Raw genomic sequence first — 27,893 nt, 5'->3', positions numbered from 1 at the left:
TTTATTCCAGGATGACCAACATGCTCTGTGGATAAAGTCAGTTTCTGTAGACAATCGGTTTTCCACAGTTTCTGAAGTTAGATATATTTGGAAATGTATCATAGAAATTGGTGGAAGAGATTTGCTAGTGTTTGAGCTGTGTTTTATAAATATATCACAATAAGTATTGTATCATCATACATGACGAACTCTCTGATTGGTGGTTGGTTCAGATACCCGGGAACCCCAACATTATTAGCGTCACTGAAGCCTCCTCAGTAACCCAAGCTCTGGAGAGCGTCATTCAGTAGCAAAGATTTGAGCAGTACGGTTGTGCTAACTCGTGACTCTGTAGTTGAAATTTGAGCAGTACGGATGTACTAACTCGGCACTCTGTAGTTGAAATTTGAGCAGTACGGTTGTACTAACTCGTGACTCTGTAGTAAAAGTTTGAACAGTGCGGATGTACCAACTCTGTGACTGGTGATTGTAATTAACGTGGCGATATTCCAGAAATAGTAACTGGTTCTCATTAATACTTCAAATTGTGCAGTCGTAATATTTACTGTGCTTTGATAGAGTTTACTTTTAATCGATAAAGACGGTGTAGTGACCGCTGAGTAACAAGTGTTGTGGAAACGTGCTAGTGTTTCACTATTTCGCGACGGGCGCGTATTCGCGTGGAACTTCCGTACCGAACCGTGGGCTGCTTTTTAAACTATTTTTTACCCTTTTAGTGAAGTGTGTTATATATATGTGAATCAGTGTGTTAGCTGATCTGGTAAAAGAAAGGGTATCTCGGCTCGCAGCATTAAGCAGTGAAGAGGTTATCAATAATAGTCTTCTGTGTTCCAGTGAATTGTTTTCCAGCAAGATGATGGATACACCTGCAGAGGAAGGAAGTGCATTCCCACATGTTAAGGATGTGATTATCATGGTGTAGATCCCAAAATTAGTGGGGATGTAAGCTGCTATCCTGGTATCCCGAGAGTCATCATAAAGTAAGATGCACGTATTATATATGGCATGATATGTAAGTTATGTTAAGGTACTAGGGCAGTGTAGATAGAATTTTCAGTTTCATTTAAAGTAAGCCTGACGGCATGTATTTGTTTAATTTTGTCACTATGGTAGATTCGGATACGAGATTAATGCATGTTTATTTTATTTTCATTTTGCTTTATGATTAGATGTTTGGGAAAATGAGGGATTGATAGGATCAGTTATTGTTGTAAATATAGTACTTAGCGTAGGATATTCCGAGTTTTCCTTAAATATAGGCTAGAAGGGCTAGATCGACAGGTTCATTTCTATATTACGTCAAACACGTATCAATTTATTTTATTTCGGTTATTCAGAGAGACAGGTATAGCTATTTTGCATGATGCATGGTTTTTCAGAAGCTGCCAGAAGGAGCTGCAGAACGTCGTTGTTAAATTAAGATCTTTGAAGTTAAGTTGGATTCTGTTTGCCTGATGGTCTGCCAAGGACTCGAACAGCGTCTCGTTATGTGGAAAGGCCAGTAGGATTCATGAGGAATGATGAGATAATAATTGCATGCTTAATTATAATGTATTGGTGCAGGCCGATTGTATGCTTGACAAGATAGAGAGAAATTATGCAGATGTGTGTGTCTGCTTAGCGTCTTCTGAGTATATTGTGATCAGAATGGACAGTGTTAATTCCAGACTATTGAGTCTGATGTTGTTAAATGGCCCAAGCATGCTAAGAAGAAATTAATATACGGGAGTTTCCGTGTAGTTGATGATGGGCGTTATCTCATGGCAAACTGATTCCTGGCCTGTGTTATCGGCATGTGTGAAAGAGACAGTATTTCCTTGTGGCGGCCTCGGGAGACAAAATTCAATCTTTAGCGTAGTGGAGTTCAATATTTCTTTACAGCTCGTAATCTACCCGGAAGTACATGACGGATGACCGCGCTGTTGAGCGCTCAAACGTAGCAGAAGGAGGCAATGTTGCCCATTGCTTTCTTCATGACATCAAGGATTATTTATATGTTTTTCTCTTACAGGATGGTTTTACCTTATTATTTTATGATTGTATACTTTGTCTCGTTGTTTTTAAAGGGAACAGCCCGAGTGCTGATGTATTGTTGGTTCATCTAGTTCTGTCTAGATCTTTTGCTGTGAACCGGGATTCACATTAGAAGCAGTGTAGCATTTAAGACTTTACTCGATATCCGATGTATATATATGTTTAGTTTGATTATTTGAATTATTGTAAATATAGTGTAGGATTTGCCCCAGTATTTTGCATTACTTACATAGCGTCCGGTGCGTCTTAATTATTTTTCTTTCCGTCGTAATTTTTCTTATGATGTAACTTTGATTTTACGGAAATAGTTTGATGACTCTCGGGAGTAACTTAATTTTGAAACCGTATCGTTGGGATGCGATAGTGTGAAACTCCATACGGAAATATCAATGGCAGTGTTTGCGTACACTTGTTGCCATACAACATAAACATTGGATTATGAGAAGATACTCAGTCTTGATGTTTATATATGTTCTTTATTGAACTTGTTTTTCTTTTAATGTCAAATTTGTATTATCACTCATTTAACGTTTCTGATTTCGATTTATTTTATTACTTTGAGTTCATTTTTTACAAGTTATTATTTTTTTATTCAATTATTTTCGTGTGATTTGATCGGGGATATTTGTTAATAAATCCATCTTACCCCCTATGATTGTTTCTCATTCGTGTTATACCTCCATTTCCTGTCATTGATTGCTATTTTAGTGTTGAACTTCGACTTTTATCCTGACCCAATCGACAACCAACCCACACTCTGCCCAACCCTGAGTTAGTCGGATGTTCATACAGGAATGGAGGCATCGTCCTAGAGGGTATTTTCCCCTGGGTACGGTACAATACAATCTTGTAGTGCATTCCACTTTTTAAAACGAAGCGTCAGGTTTCAGTTGCTTTTCACTTTATACTGTTTCCTGATAATGATTTATCGAAATTGCTGAAACCGATTCGTCTTCGTCTTCTGCTTCGTCGTCGCCAGCTTTCTTATCCCCACCCCACCCCGTTAGAATATTTTCAGCAATCTCTTCCTGGCATAGCATTTGGTAGTCTGGGTCACCATCGTCGATGTTTAACAATTGCTCAGGGTCTTTCTCAAAGCTGTTATCTCCTGTATACTTCACTTTCACAATATTCAGAGGTTTCAAGACCTCTTGTATCATAGTCCGGTTCATTTTCATTTTGTTTAATATATATATTCATTATACGTATTTATTTATCGAATTATGTCCATTAAATCCGAAGTCCGTTGGATCGGTCCTCGTTGAATTAAGAGCTTACTGTATGTATGCAAAGCCGTGCAGTTAGCTACAGACACTGCTACGCGCTTTAGTTTTACGGTATGTCCATGCTCATGAAAGCACTAAGATAAATAACACTATATACAGTGTATTCTTTCTTTCTTTCTTTCTTTCTTTCTTTCTTTCTTTCTTTCTTTCTTTCTTTCTTTTTTTTTCTTTCTTTCTTTCTTAATCCGTTTACCCCCCAGAGCTGGTTTATCCCCCGGACTCAGCGAGGGATTTCACCTCTACCGCCTCAAGTGCAGTGTCCTGGAGGGTGAGACTTTGGGTCAAGGGATACAACTGGGGAGGAGGAACAACATCTCACCCTGGCGGCCTCACCTCTATGCTGAACAGGGGCCTGGAGGGGGGATGCGAAGATCGGAAGGGATAGACATGGTAGAGGGAAGGAAGCGGCCATGGTCTTAGTTAGGTACCACCAAGGAAAAGAACTTCGAGGATGGCTGAGGTGGGAATCAAACCCTCTCTACTCAGTTGACCTCCCGAGGCTGAGTGGACCCCGTTTCAGCCCTCGTACCAGTTTTCAAATTTTGTGGCAAAGCCGGGATTCGAACCCGGGCCTTCGTGGGTGGCAGCTAATCACACTAACCACATTACAGAAGCGGTGCAGTGTACTCACTCCAGTCAATTAGCATGAAAAGTTTGAACCATACTTTTTCTCTATTCAGACAGGGTTTCGCTTTACCTTTCTAGCATGTGGTCAAGAGGACTACAAGGGGACAACTTGCATGCTGTGCGCTTTTCATTCCACAGCGATCAATGGTCACTACAATTCTTCCTTGCCTCATTTAGAGGGCTCTGACGATCCTCTAAACTTCGATCTTCTTTTCCCAAGGATATCCGAACTTGGTCTCCTTCGCTTGGAATTTTGCTTTCTAATAAGACACAGTATGTAAGATCAAGGCACATTTTTCCGATGGAGGTCTCACTATTTGCTTTCTTAGATTCATTCACTTCTCCATACAAAATGTATCGCTGCTACATTAACCACACGGTAAAACAATTAATTTTCTGGGTTGTATATTGTTGTAACAAGACTTAACTGTCTAAAAGAATGGAGAGCAAGCATATAAATTCTCCTTCGCACAAATACAACTCTGCGTGTTTCTACCTCACAGTCCCTGAACTGATGCAAAAGGATAATACAATATTCCATGCAAAGAAACTAAACTCCTCATCTTGGATATGAAACAACATTTTTTTTTTTCGAACGACTGTACTCTGGCTGCTGGTCTCGTGGTCTAGGGATAGCGAACCTGCCCCTTACTCGAAAGCTTCGGGTTTTGATTCCCGGCCAAGTCAAGGATTGTACATGATCTGGGGGCAGGTTCGAGGTCCACTTAGCCTACAGGAGAACAATTGAGGAGCTGTCTGTCAGTGAGATAGCAGCCCCAGTCTAGAAAGCCGAGAATAACGGCCGAGAGGAATCGTAACGCTGACCGCGCGTCACCTTGTAATCTGCAGGTCTTCAAGATGAGCAAAAGTCTATCTAAATGTCAAGGCTCATTACGGCTGTAGCATCATGTGGGGGCGGAGGGGAAGGGGGTCACGCTGACGCTATTAAGTGTCATGGAAGATATTGGGTGAAAATTCTTGCGAAAATTATTCAGATCCGTTAAATACATACATACATACATACATACATACATACATACATACATCTTCAGCGTTCAGTCTGCAAGTTTATGTTAAACTGCTTAAACTTGTTCACGAGCGTCATCATAGTGTAACATCGAATTTGCTGAATTTAGAAAGTTCAATGAACTACAGCCTGCAGACCAGGATGATTATACTCCAGGTAAGGTTTCACGATCTTCCTCATATCACAACAAAATATTGTATTTAATGTTAATAGGGGCTGCCTGACCGAGTAAAGGCGTGCTCGGTTCACCCGGAAGGACGTGGGCTCGATTCCGCGTCGGGAAGTCGAAAATTTTAAGAAATAAGACATCTACAGTACTTTCGGAGGTGCACATGGCCCTAAGGTTCAGTCAGCCTACACCAAAAATGAGTACCATGTTAATTTCTGGGGGTAAAGGCGGCCGGGCTAGAACTAACCACTATACCCCACCAAGTACAAAGGTTACGGATAGTGGAAGCCTTTACCTTCCACCCCTCCAAGGGCCTTCATAGTCTGTACGGAGATGGCTTTGCTCTGATATCTAATGTTAAGGAACAGATACCACTTATCTTGTATACAATTTACCTTTAGTACAGTGTGTGGTAATTAGTTACTGAAAACAGGCTATGGGCTCCTTTCAGTGCAACTTTTACATGATCACAAGTAGGTCATCACAGTCGATGGTGCTATTTATTATTCTTTTTGGAGTCTGAGAGTTCCCTTTCTACTCGAAGTGATGAGGGTGAAGTCAGAATGTGTTAAAATAATACTTTTTCATTCCTCCATCTGACATCAATAATACAATACTCGAAAACATGAATAATGAACAAATTCGGTGTTTAAATGTTTGACGCACTTGAGATATAAATTTTCTGCAATATGATCAGAGAGGCATGAAGAGAAAATACATCAATCTAGACAAAATTATATGTTGCTACAACAATACTTCTGAGAGAAAAATATTCGTGGATCTAACTGAAATAAAGGCTACATCGAAGGACATGCCGGTACGGCATAGGGGAGATGTAAAAGTGCAGCATTAAACAGATCGTTACGATTAGTGTATATAATTGTCACAAAGAAAATAGTTGCTTAAGTTGCTTAAGTTTGAAAGGACTAAGGGGCGTGACAGCTGAGTGACGTCGTCACAGACTTCTCACCTAGACATCTGTGGTTCGAATCTCGGCCACATGTGGGATTTTTAATGAAAATTCTCACTCCTATGGTTGAGACTGAACGAAAAGCTCAGAGACTCATAACACGATCACGATATCGGCAATCACTTTAAAATGCTTGCCTTCGGGACTGCTACGAATATTTTGTGGCAACTAACCAATCCCTGGAGTTAATTATAAATGACGATAATGATGATGTGAATATTTATGGAAAATGGGCAGTTAGCCACGGGCACTTTTTCCTCATTCCTAGTCCCAATAAATAGTAATTGTACACTCCGTAGTCACACGAGCTATAAGATAGACTTCACGCGCATGAACAAGGAAAGTTCTGAGACTTCCTGACAATACCGGTATGAACTTTCAGGGATGTACAATAATTATCTTATTTATTTTGACGTTCCATTAACTACTTCCTTCCATCTTGCATTGCCATCTCTTCCACCTCCGTTCTGTCATGATCGTCCATCGCTTTCAATTTTTCCACCGACAACTCTCTAAACCATTTTCCATTCGACACCACTAGCCTCTGCCCACTTATGTGTGCTTTCAGCCCTTAATGTTTCGTCCTCCAAAGATGCCTCTTCAAGGTTTTCATATTTTCATTTCCTTCTTTACCCATATCTCTCTTTACGCAGAATTTCTGTCCTTGTAAGTTGTTGGCGTTTCTTAACACTATTTCTGCCATTAAAGTAGACAGTAACTTTACTCTAATTGGTCTGCGTCCTTTAGCTTTACCCACTCTTTCCACATCGTCTATATTCACTTCACTAAAGTTTTTCTTCATCTTGTTCTGCATAACCTCCATCACCTTACAAATTGTGTCCACCTTTCCTTCCTTCTCATCTTCTTGAATGCCATATACAAATATGGATTTCTTCATCCTCTCCTGGTTGCACACTTCTGCTTCCTTCTTCATCCTCAACACCTCCTCTTCTAGATATTTTACTCCTAACAGTTCTATTTCTTTCTCATTACTACACGTTCTTTTCATCGATTCTTCTGTCTTTGCTTCTATCCATTTCTTGGAGAAGAAACAGACATATTTCAGCAGATTCAAATGCCACCGGACTGAACCGGGATCGAACACGCCAACTTGGGCTCAGAAGGCCAGCGCTTCTAATCAGCCTGGCAGGAATGTACAAACATTCGATCAAAGTAATAGTCATGACGTGTAACACTTCACAAACATGCGTAACGCCCACAACATGGCTTATAGAGTTGCGTGCATCCATAATATTTGCAACCATGAGCTTATGAAAGAACCTAAGTGCACAGCAAAACAAATTACCAGTAAAGTTTTTTGAAAAGTAAATAATAAGTAATGCAAGCAATGAATGAGGGTAAATATTAATCGTTACATAGGGCAGTTATGTGTGAGGTCCTCCATAATTTGTCGTTCAATTATTATTTATTAGACCCTACAATCCGACTCGCATCTCCCTACTTCTGAGAAGGTTCGCATAGCCTGCACCGAAAGTGAATACCGCGTTAAATCCGGGAGCAAAGGTGGATGGGCAACTAAGTAATCTATATCATTTACAAAGGAGCTGTTTGTGTTGGACAAGACAGATTTCAATGAAACTCGGTACGATTATCAATGAATATTTCCTCAATTTAATGGTGAGCCTAGTAATCACTTTCCTGTAAAATCAACGGTAGTATTATAAATAATTGCTTAACTTAAAATAGCTGGGCGATCAGAGAAGTTAGCTGATGAAGATGCAGAATGACCTTGTGTAGAAATCGATGGTTCTACTTTAAATTTACATCAAGCATTTTGTACCGAAAATTATATTTCGACTACACGAACAGAATTTCACATTCTATAAATCAGTTTTACTAACACTCACAGTACATAGATATATCATATTAATGTGGTTTTAATACTTTTGTGCGATTTATAATGAAAGCTTAAATATTATCTAGTATGGAATGTTGGTCATCTACTGTACATAAACACGCATGTTCATAATATACATTTTTATTAACACAAACGAAGAAACTCTCGGATTCCTGCTTGAAATCATTTACTTTGTCATGATGTGGACACTTGTGTAGCAAACGCAGGCTTCAAGTGATGTTCTGATGTCTTAATTGATCACCCTGTTGTTATTGTAATTGATTTCTGTTCATTTAAAATTTCAGCAATAAATTATTATTTAAGTATGTAAATATTATTTTGTGGCAGAATAACTGTTCCGTCGAGTTTATGATGTATTAATTGATCTATCCTACAACTTTCATTGCAATTGGTTTGGCCAAAGCCAATCGGTTCTCTTGTTAGTGCGGAAGTTGAAGAACAGTGGAAACCTTTACCTCCCACTCCTCCAAGGGCCTTCATAGCCTGTACGCAGATGGTCTTACTCTCTTTTTCATTGCTATTGAAACAGAAAATAAGAGTAGAGAACAAGAAATGGAATAATCGTATAATTATGTAAGTCACAATCTTGGAGTTAAAACAACTTGAAATACGAAGAACGCTGGTTTGGATAAAATGTATAGTCTTTGGTACACGTTCCAAATTAAATAGGTACCGACGATAGGCATTTAACCGCGATGTGAATTCAATGTCTGGGAACATTGAAATCATCTCTTTTCTGTCTCCTGTAATATTCCAGTTGATGTGATAACAGTTGACATATTTGAGGTGATATAATTAGCTATTGAACATACCATTGACACTGGAGTCTATCGACAAATCTTGACTGGTTATTGAACTAAAAAATCGTTCATGATATTTCTCCAATACTCCCACGTTATTCATAAAGGTGATGCATTCTTGCGGATATAATTATTCACATTCAAGACCATTCAAAACGCGCTTACTTGTTGGTTCTTTGCTGTATAGAAACGTGACATGATGTCTCGTATACTAAATGTAAAATAGTAGTTTACAGGTACAGTTTTAGAGTCTCTGGAAACATTTGTTGTTGTTGTTGTTGTTGTTGTTGTTGTTGTTGTTGATTCATGATATAGGCCAGTAGCAGTTTTGTTACCAGTCAAGTATTCTTCTGTCGATGTTGTTTCCTTTTAACGTGGATACATTTAAGAAACCGGTCTCATACAGGATGCCACATCAGAAATTTGAGAGACATTTAATTGTATTTAAGACTAATAGTCATTACACTGATATTAAATTATTGCACGTTGCCAGAGTCAGATGACAGCATTATAAACATCAGTTACGAAAGACTAGACACAGCCGCTTTGAAGTTACTCACCGCGCAGCCAACCCGCGTTGTGTACCTATTGTGTTGAGTATGTTGACATATGTCTGAGATATGTGCCCTGAAAATGATTAAGAAAACTTCTTGCCCGAGTATTTTCCTATAATTGTATGAAGAGAACAATCCACAATAAAACTCCCACTCAGGACCCGGAAACGTAGCCCACAGCCTTGGTTTCCCGAGACAATAGAAAATAAGCCCAAGTTTTGTTGTGTATAAGTTAGTGGCGAAAATGCAATGTGTGTCTAAAATGTTTCGTAAATGATACCATAATACAAATGAAAAATTTGAAAACAAAGCACCATAAGTAGCTTCCAAAGCACTCTCCATTGGCCACAATACACTTTTGATAACATCTACACAGCTGCTGGAAACTCTGACAGCGGAGGTGTTAGGAATTTATCGAAGCACTGATGTCACACGTCTTTGGACGCCCGGTAAGTCAGCACAGTGTGTGCCTTTAAGGATTCCCTTGAGGTGAGCAGTCAAAAAGAACCTGCAGGCGCCAGAACCAAGGAGTACCCGCTTAGCCACGAAGTTGCGCACACGGATCGTAATGTGTGGGCAGGCGTTTTCCTGAAAGAGACTCCACTTTCCAGTCCTGTACAACTCTGGCCGAACACGCCGAGTGCGTAGCAGCAACCGTTTCAAAATGTTTTCGAAGAATGCGTTAATAGTTTGAACTTCCGATATAAATTCCTGGTGGATTGTAATTGTTGCTGAAAAAGGTGATCAACATTGCCTTGATTCTAAACTGTTCAAGGCAACTCATTTTGGGACCTAGAGAACCCAGTAAACACCATGCCACTGATTGTCGCTTGGTCTCCGCATCGAACTGGTTGAGTGGTGGCTCCTTCAAACTCGTACAGTTATGAAAAAAGTATCCTGGACGAAGGCAAGAGGAACGGTTGATGTCATCCTATTGCCTCAGTGCACCAGAGGTGATTGCGCGCGGCTTCCATCTTGCGCATTAGCACCTTCGCAAGCCTCCCCCATTTTACCCTACCGATATCAACATTTTTCATCAGGTGTAGACTCATAGCTACTTCTCGTAAACAGATGAGTAAAAGACTATATAGGCTTTTGGGCTTATGCCGTGTCAAGAAAATCAGGTGAAATTCTTAACGTTTCGCAGGGAACTGTGCTCTGCGTCCTCAGCAGAAATCTTCATCCTTCTATTCTGAGCTCGATTTGTTCTGGGTGATTTCCGACAAAAGAGTAGCGTTACAAAAATGTTGCAATGTTTGGGTTGGGAAGAATTGAGAGAAAGAAGAAGAGCTGCTCGACTAAGTGGTATGTTCCGAGCTGTCAGCGGAGAGATGGCGTGGAATGACATTAGTAGACGAATAGGTTTGAATGGCGTTTATAAAAGTAGGAAAGATCACGATATGAAGATAAAGTTGGAATTCAAGAGGACAGACTGGGGCAAATATCCATTTATAGGAAGGGGAGTTAGGGATTGGAATAACTTACCAAGGGAGATGTTCAATAAATTTCCAATTTCTTTGAAATCATTTCGGAAAAGGCTAGGAAAGCAACAGATAGGGAATCTGCCACCTGGGCGACTGCCCTAAATGCAGATCAGTATTGATTGATTGATTGATTGATTGATTGATTGATTGATTGATTGATTGATTGATTGATTGATTGATTGATTGATTGATTGATTGATTGATTGATTGATTGATTGATTGATTGATTGATTGATTGATTGATTGATTGATTGATTGATTGATTGATTGATTGATTGATTGATTGATTGATTGATTGATTGATTGATTGATTGATTGATTGATTGATTGATTGATTGATTGATTGATTGATTGATTGATTGATTGATTGATTGATTGATTGATTGATTGATTGATTGATTGATTGATTGATTGAGACAAAGAGAACAAACAGTTCCCTGCGAAACGTTAAGAATTTCACCTTATTTCCTTGACATGGCATAAGCCCAAAAGCCTATATAGTATCATGTCGTTAAGTACGGGCCGTGAAAACATTAATTACAACAAATGAGTAAAAGGGCATAGTTTTCGCCCTGGGACTCTCATTCACCCTTAACAAAAATAATTGAATCGTTGTCAACAACAAGCAGCCTTCTGACTCGTCTCTTTACCCCAGCTTAGGAAATTTTTCCCGTTCCAGACTACACGTGATTCACCGACAACACAAGAAAACTGCCCTATAAAATTTTAGTTACATTTATTCGACCATTTCTGTCATTGCAAGTAAGTACTCCATGTATGCAATTAATTAATATATAACAAAATAAACCAATTATGGTAAAATATGCACAAAAATTACAATCAACTGTAGCATGCTTCTCACTTTATTAAGAGGATGTAATATGACACATGTTAAAACTTATGGAACATGAAGTACCTTGCATTGTGTCTGAATGCATGCTGTAAAATAACTCAAAGGAATAAGCACAGATGTTTAAAATGTTATTCCATGTTCGGAGTGTTTTAATTTCTCTTCTCGTATTTAAGACGTCATGCTGAGGTTGTCTAATAACATCTGCCGCTCTAACAAACATGTACAGAACTTCTGTTAGCTAACAAAGTTTGGCTCTCGTGGAAGATAATTTGTGTCGTCATGAAGTAGAACAAAGAAGAGGTTCACGTCTAAAGGCAAAGAAATTTATGACTGGATGACGTTTCTCATCGCTCACACGGAACGGAGAAAATATTTTCTTCAAATTAACCCGAAAGTTAGAATTCATTTCAAGAAGGGAGAGTATGTCAGCCCAACATTCTATCGTTCGCTGAGAAATGTCACGTTTACATGACACACATAAAGTATACCCGTAACCCAATAAATTACAGCCGTTGTGGCGACTATTTATAACCTACAACCATAGTTGAAACTCGAGCTTGTTGACTCACACTTTGTGGTAGTATATGAATACACTATCATTCAGAGACCCCAGGTTTGAATCCGAATTCTTCAACTGTAGGTTTCCTTCATTGAAAACCGAGGCCATCTAGCGTACAGATCTAGAGGTGTATAGTGTAAAGGCTTCCACTTCGATATCAAGTGGATGAAGAAGTTATATCTATGCTGGACCACTTTTGCTTCCAGGATTTAGCATGACACTCATTTCTACTGAAGGTTGAGTAAATCCCATAGCCAAGTACTTCTCCAAAGTGAAAGACTAGTTTCCAAATTCCTGAATTTCTGTCGGAGAATCTAGCTACTTTTCTACTGGTGAATCAAGTGACCCTTTACCACCTAATCTAACTAACTTCAGAAAATTTTCAGAATCTCAATTTCACTGTCAGTTAATACCGACCTACCTGGTTCAAACTATTTAACGTAATGAACAAATATTGAGGAGAGGTCTGATAGCCCACTAGCTTCTAATCAAGGCCGCCATGGTTACAATCCCAGCTAATGCATGTAGGATTTTTCAAATGAAAAGTCACGTCAATGTGTTCAGATCCCACATTAAACTGGAGCTCCTGTAGTTATGATCTCGATATAAACAGTCACGTAAGACTTGCTTGCTTACAAATCCTGAGTGTCTGAATGTGTATTCGATCAGCCTATTTCTTCTGGTCTAATTTCACAAATCGTTCTTGTTATGGTGCCGGTATTCGAATCCCACGCGCCGCGCGGCTTGTATCCAGTTCTCACCGGCAGAGCTGGCCAGGCGACCAGCTGACACTCCACGTCACGGTTCGAGACCCTATATAAGCGAGTGGGTCGGGAGAGAATGGGGCGACACGCTCTAGGTGGCCCGCCCCACCCTTTCAGGGTGGGGAATGAAAACTTGGAAGCAGAAGAGAATGCTGTCATCCTTCGTGCAGCCACGCTAGAGAGCACATTGGAGAGAGCTAACCCCGACGGCCGGTACTGGAAACCCAGACTTCCAGCTCACCGACCGACGAGAGGACAGCATCGCCGCTAGCCCCGCACAGCCAAGGAGACTACCGCCAAGAAGACAGCTTCGCCGCTAGCACCTACTAGCTGCGCACAGTCAAGGAGACTACTGCAGCCACTAGCCACCCTGGTGGCCCTAGAGTAATTTATCAGATCAGCTTGGTGTCCTGAGATCGCGCCTTGCCCGTGGCGTAATCCACGTACAAAATTAGCCCAACATGACTCCGGCAACAATTGAAATTATCCAGCCCGGTCCGCAAGTGCGCTTCACCTTTCCAGTACTGTATTTCATTCCCACTCCTTCCAACCCTACCTAACAAACTCCCGCCAAGAAGATGCCTTATAAACGCAGAAACCTGAACAAGCCCGGTGGATCGAGCAACCGGGCTCCTGTTCATTTCCCAAGCCTAGATACCTCAGCCCTCGATGAAATTTCCAAGAGAGTTACCCAGTTTCTCTCCTCCCCAAGTCAATCTCCCTCTTACTCCATTCGATACCCGTCGCTCGCACTCTCACACAAGTCAACCTCTACAACTCACTTCCACCATGAAATGGAAGCCTAAACTTTGAAAACCCCTTCAGATACGTTAAGAATAACTCCATGTTCCCTGTCTCAGCTAAATGCAGCATATCCATGATCCCTCTTGGTATCCAAGGTCCTGTGCCCCTGAATCGGTGCACAATACTTGGTGCCATTTCAGATATCATTCCAACCCAGTGATAGAAGAATCTCACAATAACATACTAATGATTACCCCTACCCGAGACTTTCTCTTGAAAGACATACTTCATAGACTCGCTCTACTCCCAGATATCCCCCACCCCATAATTATACAACCTTCAGACTCCCTCCAAGACCCTGAACCAGTAGTACCAGCATCAGAAGAAGAAGAAGAAGAACCATCATAGGAATATCCTACATTCTGGGAATGCGGCATTCAAACTGACCCACCTTTGTCCCAAGTGGACACCAGCACTCGAACTTCCCCTCTATCCTCAGAGAACTCCAGCACACAAACCACACTTCTACCCACCCGCCCAGTTTATACACAAACCAAGGAAACCAAAAGTAAACCTCCCCAAACCAAACCGAAGGAAATCCAAACTGACCTTAAAATCACTCGACCTACAGCCACAAAACCTACCCAAACCGATTTTTCATAGTCAGAAACTTCTCCAGTAACGCCCACGTCACAGCCTAAAAAATCCCCCTTTTCTGTCTGCAAATCTTCACCCACCCTAAATCGAACCCGCACCACTCTCAACAAACCTCGCCCACAGCCTTCTCTAATATTCACGTGTTACAACTGTCCCCAACTAAATCACTCCGCTTCAAGCTGCCTCAATCAGACCCGCAGTAAGAGATGCGGCGATCATCACCATCATACCGTCTGCCCAGTCCCACGAGAGCAGGTCAAGTGTGGCAACTGTAAAGGCAATCACGCCGCTTCTTATCCAGGCTGCCTATTCCTTAAAAAGGCAATCAAAGATCACTATATCGCGAGCAAATACCGCGCCACCATCAAACATCCAACCAACAACCTCCGTCACTATTAAACCTAAACCTCAACAATCAAAACCGCCCACCACAATCTATCCCCACCACCATCACTATCACTATCAGTCATATTCAATGGTTTTTATCATGTGGCCTCTTTAAGTTCGAAGCAAGGTAGATTTTCATGAGGTCTCTCCATCTGGGACGGTCTTGAGCGATGATCTGCCAATTGATCACAGTAATCTTCCGGATGTCTTTATCCCATCTGTCCGGTGGTCTTGTCTTAGGTCTCAGATGATCTTTCGGACTCCACTCAAGCACAAGCTGTGTCCACCTACCATCAGTTCTCCGAGCAACATGGCCTGCCCACTGCCAATTTAGGGTAAACACCCTTTCTAAAATGTCACTGACCTTAGTGACTGACCTGATGTAATCTCCTCTCTTCCTGTCTTTCTTCGTGAAGCCTAGCATAAACCGTTCCATAGCTCTTTGGGTTGTTCTGATTTTTTGCATAACAAACTCGCTCAATGTCCAGGTTTCACAACCGTAAGTCAGTACAGGGAGAGCACTCTGGTCAAAGACTATCTTCTTTAGGTGGGTTGGCATGTTGGATTTGAAGATTGAAGAACTTCTTCCGTAGGCTTGCCATCCTAGTTTGATACATCGGAAGATTTCTGGTCTTAAGTCCTCTTTCATGTTTACAAGCTGCCCAAGATAGACATACTCATTGACCTGTTGTAATGTGGAGTTTCCCACATGCAGCTTTCCAGCATTACTTTGGTTTTAGAAAGGTTCATGAATAGTCACACTTTTTGACAGGCTGAGTCAAGATCTTGTATTAGAGTTTGTAGTTCATCGATGTCAAAAGTGTAATGTCGTCTGCAAACCTTAAATTGTTCAGCCTTTTCCCATTGATTTTGATTCCTGTACTTTGCCAGTTGATTCTTGACATGGCCATTTATAATACTGCTGAGAACAGCTTGGGAGATATGGGTTCGCCTTGCTTTACACCTCTTTGAATGGGGATATCCGTGGTTGGCACATTGACGTTCACGAAATATGAAGAGGTTTCGTAGATATGCTGGAGTACTCTTATGTAGGCAGCATCGACGCCGTATTCGGCTAAGGCTTGCCTAACAGCAGCGTGGCTCACCGAGTCAAAAGCCTTTTCAAAGTCCACAAAGGCTAGACAGAGCGGCATTTGATATTCATTACTTCTGCTGATAACTTCACGGTGTGAGTATGTGGTCGATTGTTCCAAAACCTCGGCGGAAACCTGCTTGTTCAATTGGCTTGGCAAAATCAAGTGTTGATCTGATTCCATTTGTCAGTACCTTGGTGAAAACTTTGTAAAGGACAGAAAGTTAATAGGACCATAGTTTCAGATGTCATGTATGTTTTCTTTTTTGTGCAGGAGAATTATCATTGCTCCATTCCAAGACGGAGGGATGAATGCATTGCCTAGACAAGACGTGAATATTTTTGCCAAGTGGCTTAAAGTTTCGTCACCAGCAAGTTTGAGAACGCTAACTGAAAGGTTATCGCTACCTGCAAATGATTCCTTATTCACACTGTTTATAGCATGTCTGATCTCAGATGGGAGAACCACCATAGAGCTTCTAAAATATCTCTTCTCCTTCTTAACCAGCACAACGTAATCCAAGTACCCCAACCCAAGACCATTTCCCACCCAGAAACACTGTATGCCTAACCAACAACAACAATTTCGCACGCCTAACAACTCATTTAGACCTCAAGCTAGCCAGACAGATGACAATCGCCTCCAAAGTAAGTACTCACACACCCCTCGTCCACAAATCAATGGTCGCCACTACTCCATTTAAACACTCCACATTCTCACCTGCTCCTACCTTCCCTGAAATACTGGAAGTTATGGCATAACTGCTCCAGTCGCCAAGGGCAAACAAAACTTCGCCACAACTCACTAGATGAGGAAAAGCTGCCTACTCAACAATTAGTTGAAACAAGAAGAGGAAACCCTTTAGCTGGATTGGGACAAAGGACCAAATAAGGTCGACGGTCCCAAAAGACCCATTGGACCACGCGAACTCCCGCGGTCGCGCGGTGTCGCTACGCTCTCTCGGAGAATGCAGTCAGTTGTCCAACAGCTAGTACTTTACTTCAGAAGCACAAAGGACTCTGTATAAGCAGCTTCCTGAACATGTGGAGTGAAGCTAGTTCGTGAGGTTTCTTACTACCTCTAGACCCGCAGTCATCTTTCCAAACTTTACATTCTCAAATCTTCAGCTCTTGAATGAGCACTTCGACTTGGCTAGGCAGTTGCTATGCAACATTTCTCCCTCAGCGAACCTTCATTTAGTTTGTGTGCTGGCAACTTGTAAATATTGTATATATCCCAAGTGTTGTAGTAATCTGTTTATGTGATAAAACCGTCCGTTCTATGAAAAGACTTTTTCTTCAGCAGCAGCTGGACTTTGAGTTTAATGTGTAAGTCGCATATATTTCGCAATACTGTATCATTGCAATTCTCTTTTAATAAAATTTTGATTCGTGTGTGTGAAATAACTCTCTTAATACACAAAGGGGGGGAGCAGTCTTTCGGAAGTTGCAAGGGCGGCAGTGTAGATGATTCACTGATATGGCCTTGTATTAATACTCAACATGTCTTAGCTGTGTTGATACTGCTATACGGTTGAAAGCAACGGGAAACTACAGGCGTAACTAACTCCCGAGGGCATGCAGTTCTCTATGAATGATGTACTGATGATGGCTTCCTCCCGGGTAAAATATTCCGGAGTTAAACTAGTCCCCCATTCGGATCTCCGGATGGGGACTACACGAGAAGGGGTGATCATCAGGAAGATGGATACTGACATTCTGCGAGTTGGAGCGTGGAATGTTAGAAGTTTGAATCGTTGCGGTAGGTTAGAGAATCTGAAAAGGGAGATGGATAGAGTAAAGTTAGATGTAGTTGTATAAATGAAGTACGTTGGCAGGAAGAACAGGATTTTTGGTCAGGCAACTACCGAATTATCAACACAAAATCAAACAGGGGAAATGCAGGAGTTGGTTTAATAATGAATAAGAAAATAGGGCAGTGGGTAAGCTACTACGACCAGCATAGTGAAATAATGATTGTCGTCAAGATAGACACCAAGCCAATGACCACCGTGATAGTGCAGGTCTATATGCCTACTAGTTCCTCGGATGATGAGGAAATCGAACGAATATATTGTACCAGAAAAATAGCCCGACTTTATGAATTAATATTAAAATTAGCACGAAGTAGGTCTCAGGGCAATTCTGGGTAGTTTCTAGCTAGGGCTTGGTACAGGAGGCAGGGTCCTATCTACAAGAAAACTTTTAAATTGATTGAATAATAGTTTTATTCAGGAAATGCATTTCAAAGTGCACATCACCTTACTGTTGATAGTCGCTGTCTTCAACATCGCCTTTTGATGACCCGTGCTCCCAGTTCACCAGGCTGAACGGGGCTGGAACACGTTCTGGAAGTTGCCAATATTACGTTGAGATTCGGCCAGAACACCCAGGTTGGTTGGATATGGGTTTGAGTCTCGAACCTTCGACGTTCTGGACGATCTCCGACGTTCTCTGACGATCTCCGAGGATGTTGTGGTTTAATCACTCGTCACATAACTTATACGAGTGTCCAAATTTACACAGTCCTCCGACACTTTGGTTTAACAGCACTGTTTCATTTAATATGGTTGGGATATGCCGTCGAATTCACTCTTAATCTTGTAGACATAATTTATAAGTTCACTAAAGATGAAGATGCGGGTAGCATCGAGATTGGAAAAAAAAATAAAGTACAGTTCATGAATGGAAATAATGAAACTGAAAATTGTTCACGCACTTGGCACAGTTCGTGGTGATTTTCCACTAAATACAGTAGCACTTTACATTGAAAGAAATGTATGACTGCTCTAGAGTTTATCAAAGACACTGCTGTCAGTCATGAAACAACACTAAACACTTTGACGATGAAATAAGGTTGTATGAAAAGTACAGTGCGTTGTTAGGCCCGCTTGACATTAAATAAAATAGGCGACTGTTCTAGAGTTTGTCTAAGACACTGCTGTCAGTCACACACAGCTAATTTACACACTGTTCAGAAGAAATAATACACAGTTCTGTTTGAATTGGATTTAAAAAACACAGTTTGAATTCACAGTGGAACACTTGTGTCGCAGTACACGATTAAACTTATATCATGGCAATCATTTGCAGTAACATTCTTGGGAAAGTTCGAATACTTTCATTAATACTCGTGTCTATTAAGGAAATTATGCTGACTGAGATTTGAAGAAAAAAATGTCACAGTTAATAGTATAACGTAGTAGTGTCACACTGAAATTAATTATGTTTGTTCAGATGCTAAGTTTCACACAGGCAACGTGGTAATAAACTCAGTTCTACAAGAACAAAGGTAAGTTGCATCGAGAAGTTTCTACATGCGCACAGAATATAAGTCCGACTTTACTGTTGTCACCTAAGTCCAATACAAGACTTGTCACAAACAGAGTTCCAATACCCGCACAGATTATAAGTTCAACTTGATTGATAGACTCAATGTCCATTACAAAGACTTTGTTGTACATTAGAGTTCACACGCGCACAAATTATAAGTTCAACACGACTGTCAGAGTTTAAGTCCCACATGAAGACTTTAAATATTCGAAGATAGCCTCTGTCAACACTTCGACGAACACTGCAGCGTGGAGAGTCAGGCTGAACACCCATCTATGACTGTCTGATCTGGGTAAAGTGAGCTCCCCTTATATTCGGTTTGGGGCTCCTACGTCATCATATAACGTAATCTCTTTGAAGCGGATTATCTCGCGAACCCCTTGACGGATTATCTTGAAATTCACAATTTGGGACGTTTATGTTATCCTCTTCAGAATGACGTATCGCTCAAGTCGCTGCGATTAATATTAAAGAAGTTTTGAATTTTTCTCAATGGAATGTTCTCGAAGGTGTGACGTTCATATCCATAATATACCAGGACATGCAGCCTACACGTGGCGTCAGGCGGGTAGTCTAACTTGTCCCTGCAGCTACGTCACACACACACAGCTGTCGGCGGCTCACCTGTTCGCTCCTCCGAACGTAAACAAACCAAGTTCGCTCTGAACGTCTTGCGTGATGATGAAGTACAATTAATAGCCAAAAAATACGGCATGTACAGGTCGTAACCGGTACAATATGAAGAGATAGAAGATTTAATACAATATGTAAAAGGTGTTGAGAATCTAATTGTGATGGGAGACTGGAATGCAGTGATAGGCCAAAGAATAGAAGGTAATACAGTAGGAGAATTCGGATTGGGACAAAGGAACGAAGAGGAATTCGGCTCGTTGAATTCTGCACTGATCATAATTTATTCCTTGCCAATACTTGGTTCAAACACCACAAACGGCGACTGTATACGTGAACGAGACCTGGAGACACTGGAAGGTATCAAATAGACTCGATTATGATTAGGCAGAGATTCAGAAACCAGGTGGTGGATTGCAAAACTTTCCCAGGAGCAAGCGTGGACTCTGACCACAACTTATTGGTCATGAAATGCCGTCTGAAGTTGAAGAAATTGAAGAAAGGAAGGAATGCAAGAATATGGGGTGTAGACAAGTTGAAAGAAAAGAGTGTGAGGGATTGTTTCAAGGGACAAGTTGCACAAGGACTAAATGAAAAGACCGAAGGAAACAATAGAGGAAGAGTGGATAGTCATGAAAAATGAAGAAACGTTAGAAAGGAAGGAAAGATCAACTAAGAATCAATGGATAACTCAGGAGATACTAGACCTGAGTGATGAACGACGAAGCTACAAGAATGCTAGAAACGAAGAGGGCAGAAAAGAATACAGGCGATTAAAGAATGAAGTGGATAGAAAGTGCAATGCAGCTAAGTAAGAATGGCTGAAGGAGAAGTGCAAGGATGTCGAAGGTTGTATGGTCCTGGAAAAGGTAGATGCTGCATACAGGAAAATCAAGGAAACCTTTGGAGAAAGTATATCTAGGTACATATGAATATTAAGAGCTCAGATGGAAATCCACTTCTAGGTAAAGAAGACAAAGCAGAAAGATGGCAGGAACATATCCAACAGTTGTATCAAGGTAAAGATGAAGATGATTTGGTTCTGGAACAAGAAGAGGGTGTTGATGCTGATGAAATGGGAGACCCAATTTTGAGGTCAGAGTTTGACAGAGCTGTGAGAAACCTAAATAGGAACAAGGCACCTGGAATTGATGACATTCCCTCTGAATTACTGCCTTAGGAGAAACCAGCATGGCAAGGTTATTCCATTTAGTGTGTAAAATGTATGAGACAGGAGAAGTGCCATCCGATTTTCGGCAGAATGTTGTTATACTATTCCCAAGAAAGCCGGTGCTGACAAGTGTGGAAACTACCGCACCATTAGTTTGGTATCTCATGCCTGCAAAATTTTAACACGTATTATTTACAGAAGAATGGAAATACAAGTTGAAGCTGAGTTGGGAGAAGATCAATTTGGCTTCAGAAGATATGGAACACGTGAAGCAACCCGGACTTTACGTCTGTTCTTAGAGGATCGATTTAAGAAGGATAAGCCCACGTACATGGCGTTCGTAGATCTAGATTAGGCATTCGATAATGTTGATTGGACCACGATGAATATAAATAAGTCCAAAACAAAAGTAATGGAGTGCAGTCGAACGAAGGCAGGTGATGTAGGAAATATTAGATTAGGAAATGAAGTCTTAAAGGAAGTCGATTAATGTTGTTACTTGGGTAGTAAAATAACTTTTTCTGCTAGTTGTTTTACGTCGCACCGACACAGATAGGTCTTACGGCGACTATGGGACAGGAAAGGGCTAGGAGTGGGAAGGAAGCGGCCGTGGCCTTAATTAAGGTACAGCCCCAACATTTGCCTGGTGTGAAAATGGGAAACCACGGAAAACCATTTTCAGGGCTGCCGAGAGTGGGGTTCGAACCTACTATCTCCCGAATACTGGATACCGGCCGCACTTAAGGGACTGCAGCTATCGAGCTCGGTAGTAAAATAACGATGGCAGAAGTAAGCGGGAGATAAAATTCGGACTAGCACAAGCAAGGAAGAGCTTTCTTAAGGAAATAAATTTGCTCACTTGAAACATTGATATAGGAATTAGATATTTCTGAAGACTTTCATCTGGAGCGTGGTATTGTATGGAAGTGAAATATGGATGATAACTAGCTCGGAAAGAAAGAGGATAGAAGCTTTTGAAATGTGGTGTTACAGAAGAATGCTGAAGGTGAGATGGATTAATCGAATCAGGAATGAAGAGATACTGAATCAAATCGGTGAGAGGAGATCGATTTGTCTAAATTGGACGAGAAGAAGAGATGGAACGATAGGACACATTTTAAGACACCCAGGACTTGTTCAGTTGGTTTTTGAAGGAAGTGTAGGCAATAAGAACGGTAGGGGTAGACAAAGGTATGAATATGACAAGCAGATTAGAGCAGATATAGGATGCAATAGTTACATCGAAATAAATAATAATACTACTATTTGTTTTACGTCCCACTAACTACTCTTTTACGGTTTTCGGAGACGCCGAGGTGCCGGAATTTAGTCCCGCAGGAGTTCTTTTACGTGCCAGTAAATCTACCGACACGAGGCTGACGTATTTGAGCACCTTCAAATACCACCGGACTGAGCCAGGATAGAACCTGCCAATTTGGGGTCAGAAGGCTAGCGCCTTAATCGTCCGAGCCACTCAGCCCGGCACATCGAAATGAAAAGGTTAGCACAGGCGAGGATGCTGTTAATTAACTTCTTCTTTCTTAATCCCTTTACCCTCCAAGGTTGAACGTCCCCTAGGACTCAGCGAGGGATCCCACCTCTCGTGGAGCGTGAGACTTCGGGTCGAGGGGCTACAACTGGGAAGGACGACCAGAACCTCGTGTGAGGGATGGGAAGATCGGAAGGGATAGACAAGAAAGAGTGAAGAAAGTGGTCGTTAGGTACCATCCTGGAGTTTACCTGCAGAAGTGGGAAACCACGGAAAACCACTTCGAGGATGGCTGAGGGGGAAATCAAACCTCTTCTACTCACTTGACCTCCCGAGGCTGAGTGGACCCGGTTCCTGCCCTCATACCACTTTTCAAATTTCGTGGCAGAGCCGAGAATCGAACCCGGGCCTCCAGGGGTGGCAGCTAATCACACTAACCACTACACCACAGAAGCGGACTATTTAACATCATACAATTTCTAAGTCCGCCTGTTGCTATTCTCCATGGGTGCAGCATTTTTTTTTTTTTTTTTTTTTTTAATTATTACTCTTGGTTCAGGCCAAAGCAAAATATAGCCTCCTTCGAACCTCAGTCCCATTTATGGCTGTGACTGTGTGGGAGCTCCTAAGTAATGACGTCCGAAGCATGACTACTTCGTCTGGATGGTATGAAAGGTGCTGCAGCCCAGCGAGGAAAGCAATGGCAAACTACCTCACTTCTCGCCATACTTTATACACCTCATTATAGCACCGAAATCGATTTTTGCTGTTTTACAACCGCATGACTTTTGGTGGTGCTCTTTGAGGATCCAACCAGCTTCCAAGCTGAAGACTTAGCTTCAGTAACTCCGTATGATGGTGAGCTACTTGAGCGGAAAACCTATCGTTCAAGGACAATCGTGGGTTGGTGAATAATACAATAATACTGTATAGCGTAGCCGTATCGGAGTTCCGAGAACTGCTCACTAGAGGTGGCTGAACACGTCGCATGTTCTCTAACTGCTGCAGCAGTGAATCACTCCTCGGCGAGGTCAAGGTGAGGTTACAAATCGCGTGCCGCAGTCCGTACCTGTCAACATGGAACATCACCGTCCTTCTCTTATCAGGAAATGCTACGCTTCCTATATCAGACTCTCACAAACGTTCTCATATACACCGCGAGAGTTGACTACGCGGTTTGGGTTACGTAGCTAGCTGTGAGCTTGCATTCGAAGCATAATGGGTTCGAACTTCACTGTCGCTAGCCCTGAAGATGATTTTCCGTGGTTTTCCATTTTCACACCAGGAAAATCCTCGGGCTGCACAATCATTCAGGCTTTTTTTTAACAATTTGCTTTACGTCGGACCGAAACAGGCAGGTTTTATGGCGATGATAGGATAGGAAAGGGGTAGGAGTGGGAATGAAGCGGCCGTGGCCTTAATTAAGGTACAGTCGCAGGATTCGCCTGGTAGGAAGTGGGGAAACAATGGAAAACAATCTTCAGGGCTGCCGGCAGTGGGGCTCGAACCCACTATCTTCCGAATGCAAGCTCACAGCTCCGTGACCCTAACCACGCGTCCAGTTCGCTCGGTAGATTACTTTCTAAACATAGGCCTGTCCTATCTCATCGTCGTCATAAGATTTGCCTGTATCAAAGCGACGTAAATCAAATTGCAAAAAAAGTTCTAATACAAATGCAACATATAGCGTGGCTTTGTATTTAGACATTCAAAATGTAAAAATATTTAACAAGTTTAAGTGTAGGGGGCAACGGGTCCGCCTGTCACCCAGCGGCCCCGGGTTCTATTCCCGACCGGGCCAGGGGATTTTAATTGTAAATGATTAATATCCCTGGCCTGGTGACTGGGTGTTTGTGTCGTCCTTGACATTCCTCTCCTCATATTCAACACTTTATACTTCCGCAATTTCGAAATACACGCAGGTTCCTAACATATGGTGCAAGTAGGGGCAAAAGATCTTTCTAGGTCGACGCCCCGAACAAATAGCGCTTTATAAAAAACCAAGTTTAACGCACGGGATAAACAATTGAGCTGATGATGAAAAAACCAAACCCTATGGCACATAACGCCCTTAAAAGTGCCTTGGCCTTCCCAGCGACCGCTGCTCAGCCCGAAAGCCTGCAGATTACGAGGGGTCGTGTGGTCAGCACGACGCATCCTCTCGGCCGTTATTCTGGGCTTTCGAAACCGGGGCCGCCATCTCAATTCCCCTCAATTCTAATCACGTAGGCTGAGTGGACCTCGAACCAGCCCACAGGTCGAGAGAAAAATCCCTGACCTGGCCGGGAATCGAACCCGGGCCCTCCAGGCGAGAGGCTACCCCTACACCACGGGGCCGGCGAGATGATGATCGCGTGGCAATAAATCCGAATCTATCAACTGACATCGATACCGCTCGATACCAAGATGCTAACAAAGGCACACCCCGGGCGAGTTAGCCATGCGGTAAGGGCAAGCAGCTGTGAGCTTGAATCCGGGAGATATTGGGCTCGAATCCCACTGTCGGCAGCCCTGAAGATAGTTTTCCGTGGTTTCCCATTTTCACACCAAGCAAATGCTGGGGCTGTACCTTAATTAAGGTCACGGCCGCTTCCTTCTTACTCCTAGGCATTTCCTATCCCATCGTCGCCATAAGACCTATCTGTATCGGTGCGACGTAAAGCCACTAGCAAAAAAAAAAAAAAATACTTTAACAAATACTCTGTGATGTAAACACCAGAAACACTAAAACACACCCAAGTGCCCTTGCCGAAATTGTTATTACATTCTTCTGCATAGAATGTCACTGACTGCTGTTTGTAGCCTATCCTTCCTTGCTGTGTAATTATGAATTGAAGATCTGATGTATATCCTGAGCAAATTTCAGCTTAATTGGTCCAGTAGTTTAGCGTGATTGAACGATAAATGAAGAGGAAACATCTGTTTTAAACTATTACGCGATTTTTTTCAAATAATATATTTTCAGGTCAATGTTTTGAAGCAACGTACAGCAGAATGTACCCGTCGGTTAATTCCACACCTCTTATATTTCATTAAAAGTTGAATCTAATTGGCGTTGCTGAATCTCCCTTTATTTATTTTACCCTCCAAGGCGCAGTCCATTATTTTCCTAGGTAACCTACCCTCCTCCATTCACCTCACATGAAGCCCTACCCCCAGCCCCACCCGCAGAAGCCGGTTGATACTTTACCTCCTCATTTCCAGATTTCCAGTGCCCTACTACTATTCTTCCAACCTCTTTGTACCAGCAAACATTCTCGTTGGTTTCATATCTGTTACTTCTAACTTACTCGTAAGTTCACCCTGCTTTCACTTCCGTACAGCAAAGTCGGTCTGAAAACAAACTGATGTAGGGATAATTCCGTCTAGCAGCCATGTCATTATTGTATGGCTATATAAGCCAAAATCCGTAACGTTTCTTAGGTAAATGTATTTGGAACGCTTTAAATAATGTTTTTTTTTTAATCTTACACATACATAGGCCTACTTGGTATCATTATTTTCCAAATGTACCCTAGTTTAATTATATTTCGAAATCTTATTCCTCTTGCGTTTCAAAATAAAACAACAGTCATAAATTTTAGTTTCTCCCGTAGCTTTGAAGCTTTTAGCACTGCTGAAGTTGCTGTTTTAGAAATATGAGGTCAATTAGGAATGATAATTTACAAGCGCAGCTATTCGCTTGCATTCGGGTGATGGTGGGTTCGAATCCCACCGTCGCCAGGCCTGAAGATGGTTTTCTGTGGTTTCCCATTTTCACACCAGGTAAATACTGGGGCTGTACCGTAATTAAGGCCACGGCACCTTCCTTCCTAATGCTAGCCATTCCCCATCCTTCCGTCGCCGAAAACCTTCTATAGGTTGGTGCGACGATAAATTAGTAGAAGAAGATAATTTGTAAGAATTATTTAGATCGTAGCTCCAGTGACCAATCCGATATAAGAATATCAGGTACTTCATCTTGTCAACAGTTGTCTGTGGCCTCAGGATTATCGTTTTCGTATTATCGCATCCATGTGCACTTGTGTGTGTGTGTGTGTGTGTGTGTGTGTGTGTGTGTGTGTGTGTGTGTGTGTGTGTGTGTGTGTGTGTGTGTGTGTGTGTGTGTGTGTGTGTGTGTGTGTGTGTGTGTGTGTGTGTGTGTGTGTGTGTGTGTGTGTGTTACTCGCGAAACTTTTAGTTCGGGGTTGAGTAGTAAGGAGGGAGCTAGCTCGATTCCGGTAATACTGCCAACTGAACGGAAATGAAATCTTAATTGAATCGATAATGTGATCGATCGATAGTAATTTTCTAAACCTTTATTATCTTAAGCCAACAACTGTGTCACACACGCATTATATAATATTATATAACATTTCTCGATGCGAATCTTGTTCCTTGCATTAATTCTATATTTTGTGTAAACAACATCAGTACGGTGTACGCCAGATGTCTCACAGCGATTCGTAGTTTGTGTTCAAAGGTTGCCAATACGAATCTCGAAGATTGTCGACGAGGTCTACCGATTCAGCACTAGGGAGTCCAGGTATCACTAAAATCCCTATTCTCTCTGTCATTCACAACGTTATTGAGAAAACGAAAACGTTTTAGCAGCTGAAATTGACACCAGGTACCGGGTTGAGTGGCTCAGACGGTTGAGGCGCTGGCCTTCTTACCCCAACTAGGTAGATTCGATCCTGGCTCAGTCCGGTGGCATTTGAAGGTGCTCAAATACGTCAGCCTCGTGTCGGTAGATTTACTGACACGTAAAAGGACTAATTTCCGGCACCTCGGCGTTTCCGAAGACCATAAAAGTAGTCAATGGGACGTAAAGCCAACAACATTGTTATCTCTCCTTTACAAGAAATATACAATGAAACTCTCACAACCATAAATTATGTACATTTTAAAGAAAATTGACTGTGCCACATTCGTCATGTTGACGCGCACATCTTCACCCGTTTGCATGAGATCGAACTATGTCCGTAGACAGTTTATTTTACGTGGGAGGTACGTAGCCTTCTCTTTGGTGTTCGTCGGACTTCATTCAAGCGGACAAAGAGAGATGGAGACACTTACTGCAATGTTTTCCCTCACTGAAGCCGAATTTTGACCCCGTTACCACATCAGTAATACCATCAGTGCCAGCCAATGAGAACAGAGCAAGATACAGAACACATCACCGATGTGCTGCTAGAGATGAAGTGAACGGGCACTTATGGCCGCCATATTTCGAGCCGAAACATTATAACCGTTTGCTCTCTATTATTGTTCAATTTACGGCGTTTAAAGCAAATATAAGACTTCACAAATATTAACATGTTCATTTCAATTTTCCAATTACGTTTTATATGCTAATTTTAACTGCTGGTTTTTATATAAATTCATCAATGGTCACAGTATT

The sequence above is a fragment of the Anabrus simplex genome, chromosome 1 (genome assembly GCF_040414725.1).
Source record: "Anabrus simplex isolate iqAnaSimp1 chromosome 1, ASM4041472v1, whole genome shotgun sequence".
In the NCBI taxonomy this organism is placed as follows: domain Eukaryota; kingdom Metazoa; phylum Arthropoda; class Insecta; order Orthoptera; family Tettigoniidae; genus Anabrus; species Anabrus simplex.
The sequence above is the reverse complement of the archived record's forward strand: the minus strand, read 5'-3'. Positions refer to the sequence as shown.